This window comes from Ochotona princeps, unplaced genomic scaffold (assembly GCF_030435755.1).
Source record: "Ochotona princeps isolate mOchPri1 unplaced genomic scaffold, mOchPri1.hap1 HAP1_SCAFFOLD_356, whole genome shotgun sequence".
Taxonomy (NCBI): domain Eukaryota; kingdom Metazoa; phylum Chordata; class Mammalia; order Lagomorpha; family Ochotonidae; genus Ochotona; species Ochotona princeps.
In genome coordinates, this window is record NW_026699362.1 from 72,909 (window position 1) to 78,965 (window position 6,057).

The window sequence follows — 6,057 nt, forward strand, 5'->3', positions numbered from 1 at the left end:
GTGAATTCCACTGTGATTTCTCAATCAGACTGATTTCTGAGGTAACAGGCAACCTAGGCAGGTCTCTTCATTGTGGGAAAAGGGGACATGGATAAGCAAAAGGGGATCCAGGTCCCATGTGAATGAGCAGGAAACAGGGGCGTGGAGCCTGATGGATGGGGAGTGGAGGGAAAGAAGGACAGAGAGCAGTGAGAAGCTGAGAGCAGAGAGAAGCTGAGAGCAGAGACAGCAGGCCACATGTCTCAGATGCAGTCATGGCAACAGGCACCACCAGTGACTTCCATGGTGGCCTGGGGAGCCATTTACACTGGGAGAGTCTCAGTGTCATGAATATATTCCAAGGACAGTCACCTTTTATTACAGGCAAGAACTGTTCTCAGCAAGCCCCGATCTCAACTGCTCCACTAGCTGCCCTGGGTGCCATTGAGAGCAGAGATTTCTCCATTAGGCTTGCTTGAACCAGTTCTTTTTTTTTCGTATTCATAGAAAGGGCAATATGCTAAATGTGTAACAATATCTGCTTTATTATTTTTAAGTTTCATTTCTTTTATATTTGAAAGTAAGATAAAAGAGAGGAGGAGAGAAAGCAGGATCCTCTGTCTGCTAACTCATTCCCCAGTGGTTACAATGGCTGGAGTGGAAACGATCGCTAGGCAGCAGCCAAGAGCCTTTCCCAGGTCTCCCATATAGGTGCAGCGTCCCAAGGCCCTCAGCCATCCTCCATGGCCTTCCCAGGCCATAAGCAGGGAGCTGGACAAAAGCAGGACTGCAGGAATTATAACCGTATGGGATCCGGGCATGTAAAGGCAAGGAACCCAGCTACTACAGTACACTGAGGCACTCATCTGCTTAAACTCAATTGTCTTCACAATGGTTTTTAAAACATATGTAACAGAAACAATATTCTCATTAAGCCATCATGCTCACTTCTTACAAGCTCGGGTTGTCAGCATGGTGACATTTTAGGAAGCTCTCCAGTGTGAACTCAGACTTGGACTCTGGCCAGGTGGGGCCATATTTGTGTGGCAACAGAGCTAAGAGAAAATGGGAAACTCATAACACAGTGGTTCCTGAAAACCATGGAGAGGTCAAACCATGAAAATTCTATTTTCTTTCTTCCTCTAATTGTATAAAATACCCTCAGCTGGTGGGAGGTGTGGCTATGGAGCCCCAAACCTGGTCCTCTCACACACACACAGCAGGCCCAACATTGACCCTGCGGTGAGGAAAGAAAGTAGTGTTTACTGCAAAAGTGTCTGGCAAGGAACCAAGTGTCTATGGTAAATTCCTGGGCTCCCTTTGGAGTCAGCAGTGGGAGTTCTTACAGGTAAACTTGGGGCTGAGAGGTGTGTGAAAAGAGTTAAAGTCTTTGTACATAAGCCTGTCTTCAGCTGAGGCTGCCCAGAGTCTGACCCAAAGTTAATTCTCATGCTTGCAGCTGGTTGCTAGGAAACTCCAAGGAAGACAATGAGGCATGCGTGTGCAGACACAGTGAAGCCAAGCACGGCATTGTGCGTGCCAGTGTCTCAAAGCTCTTGTCTTCAGGAAAAATTGTCAGCACATGGGCACAGGTAGCTATCTCAGAGTCATGACCTGGGAGTAGGGCTGCCTGGAACCTGTGGCTGTGCATGTAGGTGAACGGGGTCAAAAACCACACCAAACACCACTATGCGTATAGCAGGTTGCTCTTACTGAGATCATGTGCATGTTTGATGCATTAAGCTGTTGTGTGATGTTCTCCATACCAAAGACAGTCATTAACTTAGCCTGAGGACGTGACTAAGCTGTAGCAACTGATCAAGAAATATGATACACTGGGGTTGCTCTTTGCTTTGTGCTTCACAAAGCCATGAGTGCGCTTGTCTCCACTTGATCACATTCTGTTGTCTCCTTCTCTCAGTGCTCATCTCCCAGTCCTCTTTACATATTCACTGACATGCAACCCATCAGCTCGTGTCCACGTTCCTGGGTGATCAGTGCTCATGACTTCCTTGGACTGATCGGTGATACTGTGTGCCTTACAGACTTTGTGAAGGCCAATTAACTTGAGTTCACTAGGCATCACATGCAGGTGGCAATTACAGTCTGCCTGGACCTAGAGTTCTCCTGCACAAAACACAGCAGGAAAACACTGGGCACTACGGTGTCTATTGTTACAGAAGAAATGACACCTGTTGACATTCTGTTGATTAGAATTTTGCCGTACTGGGACCAGAATGGCTCCGCAGGCTAATCCTCTGCCTAAATAGCACCAGCAGCATATGTAGGTGTGAGTTTGTTTCCTGGCTGCTCCACTTCTGATCCAGCTCCCTGTGGCCTGGAGAAGCCTGTCTGTGGCCTGGAGAAGCAGTGGAAGATGATTCAGGTGTTAGGGCCCTCGATAGGCTCCTGGCTCCTGGCTTCAGATCAGCTCAGTTCTAGCTGTTGTGGCCATTTGGGGAGTCCTTCAGCACATGAAGGATCTCTCTCTCTCCCTCTTTATCTCATTCTTTCAGTAAAACTGCTCTGAGGATCTTGTGCTTTCTCAGTAAATCTGCTTTCAACTGGTCCTTTCAAATAGTTCTTTGAAATAGTCCAGTAGTCATGTAGCACAGAGAAGGCTTGCTCAGAATTCCTTTCTCCCTCTTACCTCTTCCAATGCAGAAAGCACACGTGGGGCTGAAGGAGCTGAGTGCATCAGTGGACAAGGGAGCTATTCACAAGCGGGAACACCTGGGCTTGTGTCTAACCTTGGAACACTGAGGGGCAGACCAAAATCCACAGTGCTCTCTCTCCTTTGTGCCTCCCTCGGGTTAAAAATAACAGAAGAGAGTGTCCCTGGCCTCAAAGCTATCTCTTCTTATGCTTTCCTTGAGTGTAAATAAACCAAAACATACCAAGACACTATGTTAATGTCTTCTCTCTTTCTTTTCTTTTCTTAACATGAGAATAATTATTCTAACAATTGCTAGCTTCACATAAGACAAGAATTGATTTAAGCCTTTGTGTTATCTGCATTCTGCTGGGGCAAAAAATTCTGTATTCTCAAAGTCTGTCATCCTGAAAGTGGATTTGGCCACAGGATAGTGTAATAAAATCATTTCTCCATTAAGCTTCTTCTTGTGTGTTTGATTAATCCTGACATGAAGGCCATGTGTTTCCCTTTCTGAGAAGAGCTGCCTGCGCCCAGTGCTTTCGCGTCCAAAGTCTCCCACCAGGTCCTACTGCATAGCCAAGCTCAGCAACAGCCATTGCAGCCAAGTGGGGAGGAAGCTCGTGGGTGGGAGATCTTTTTGTCTCTGCTCTCTGTAAATCTGCTTTTCCAATACAAACAAGTACAATCTCACACAAAAATAGCACTTGTTGCTTTAACAGAAGATTAATGAACAAACTAGGTGTCCTGTCCAGCAGGACAGTCAACGGGGTCGCAGTCACCTAGGAGAGAATGAAGGGACAAGAGACACGAAGAATGGACAGCAAGACAGTAGGTCTGATCAAGCTGTCAGTTTATTGATTTCAACTGAGGGTTTTTATATTCTTCAGTAACTAAGGCTCAGGGAGGGAAGGAGAAACTGGGACGCAGGCCATGGTCTCAAGACCGATTGTTCTTGAGCAGCCACCATATCAACAATAGTAACCAATATATCGACAATAGCGTAGGTAATCAGTAACAAGATATCGGTAAGTACAGCATCAATCACATTCTGAAACAGTTGCTAGAAACAATTGAAGCTAAGCGTGTGATTAGCTTCATAACTTCTTTCCCAAGCATCTAGCCAACCGGGGGTTTTCCACTTCCCATAGGTCTATATTCAAAATGGCTTCAGTGTAGCTGTAGTACATGGCTCCTGACAACTAGGTTCTAATTCTGAGTCAGTGTACTTTTGATATTAAATTTTAGACAAAATTATAAACAACATTTTAAGAATTATGGTCTATTTTCTCACTCAAATTCTCAGATATATGCCCCTAAAACCTTGTATTACTTGTTCAAACCTTCTGCAACTCACTTGAATGTTTTAGTAGTTTTGTCTTATCTTTCCCTTGAATAGTTATTCTCTTGTATGACATTTTTGCAAGCAATGCTTTACTTGATCAAAAAGTCCTCTTTTTCTCAGATTTAGTTTTATATTTGCTATTGGAAAGGCAGATTACAGTGAGAAGGAAAGACAAAGATCCTTCATCCACTGGTTAACTCCTCAGGTGGCTGCAATGACTGGTGCTGAGCTGATCTGAAATCAGGAACCAGGAGCCTCTTCCAGGTCTCCCACATGGGTGCAGGGTCCCAGACTCTGGGCCAACCTCTCCAGCTTTCCCAGGAAAGAAGCTAGGAGCTGGAGGGGAAGAGGAGGAGACAGGACATAAACCAGACGTCATGTGGGATCCTGGAACATGAAGGTGGAGGATTAGCCAATTAAGACAACAGGCCAAGTCCCCAAAATTCTTTTTCATAACAGTTCTCATGAGGAACACATTCTCTTGCTTGTGACTCAGCTTTCATTTGCTGATTTCTTCAATTACATTGTGAAATTTAATCCTTTAAACTTCCCCAAATTAAGAATAAATAATCTGGAAAATGGTGTGGTACCCTATTACCTTGAACGCAGGTGTCCTCACCTTGAACGCTGCCCTGCTTCCAAACCAGGTCACTGCTTGTGGCCTGGGAAAGCAGTCTAGGACAGCCCAAAGCCTTGGGACCCTGCACCCATGTGGAAGACCAGGAAGAAGCTCCTGTCTCCTGGCTTCTGATCGGATCAGCTAGGCACTGGCCATTATGATCACTTGAGGAGAGAATTAATGGAGGAAGATCTTCCTGTCTTTCTCTCTTCCTCTTGCATATTTTATTGTGCAATAAAAATGAATCTTTAAAAAGGTTAGCACTAAGACTAAATTTTCTTCGTTAAAAACATTAAATTTGAAGCTTATTCATTTAAACCTGTGTTAAACTATGTTTCCTATGTGGGCAATTTGTGAAAACATACTTGGTAACAAACTCAGAATCCTTAGCATTTGAAATGTTAAAATGATCTAAGAATACGTTTAGAAGCGTGGAACTCATCTGCCTTTAACCCCAATTTATCCCTAGTAATGATACCTTAATGATTTAAGATGCTCTGATATTATAACATCTCTTCATTTGAATCAAGCTCAAAATTAGATTCATATGAACCCAAAATTACTTTCAACTCCAACTTTTGACTCTGAGTTGTGGTTTCATCGCTGCACTCTAGCAGCTCACAGCATGACCTGGGTAACTCCAGCAGATAACCAAGCTCCCTTCTGCCCCTCAAGGCAAGTCTGCCAAACAAGCTGAAACTGGGCTCCTGCCAGTGCTGACCACTGTGCCCAGGGTTCCACTGTGCTCCTAGGGTTGCCTTAGTCCACGGGGGAATGTCATTTCCAACTGAACAAACAATCCACTGGACCAACAACATTTACTCTCCCTGCTCATCCCCCAGACATCCTCAGCAACGCTCGGGTCCTAGTGGGAGGTGGTGATAAAAACCATTGTCCCATTTTCCAGCGAACGCACCAGAAAATGTTATGGGATTCATGGACTGAAAGACCAGACACTAAGGTCTTTCACAGGAAAAATTACTATTCTTGCTGTGCCACATGAGGCTCAGTCACATGCATATCCAAAAAGATTGAGTCCCATACAGGGGCATCTCCTTATTTGTCATTTTGTCTAATTTGCAAACCAGCAGCTATTTCAGTCCCACAGGGATGAGCCCACATCCCCCACAGAATCTGCTCCCGGACCCGGTGCTCTCATGGCTAGTTAGTGTCACGGTGCAGCCTTCTGTGGCCCACCTCTTGCCTGATACTCACTGGTGGTCCTGTGGCGAGCCCTGCCAGGCACGACCCAGCCCTAGCTTTCCTTTGACCAGAGGGTGATGGTCAATACTAACTAGCTCAGCTCGGGTCTCCCACAAGGCTGGTTGCACTGGTGTGACCAAGTGGACTGGCCACTTGCTTTCTTTGGCCTTCTGTGTGTAACAAAAAGAACCAGAACTAATTTCAGTTGATGTAAAATGTTAATTGACATAAATGTTCTTTTATCTGCCAGTCAATTAA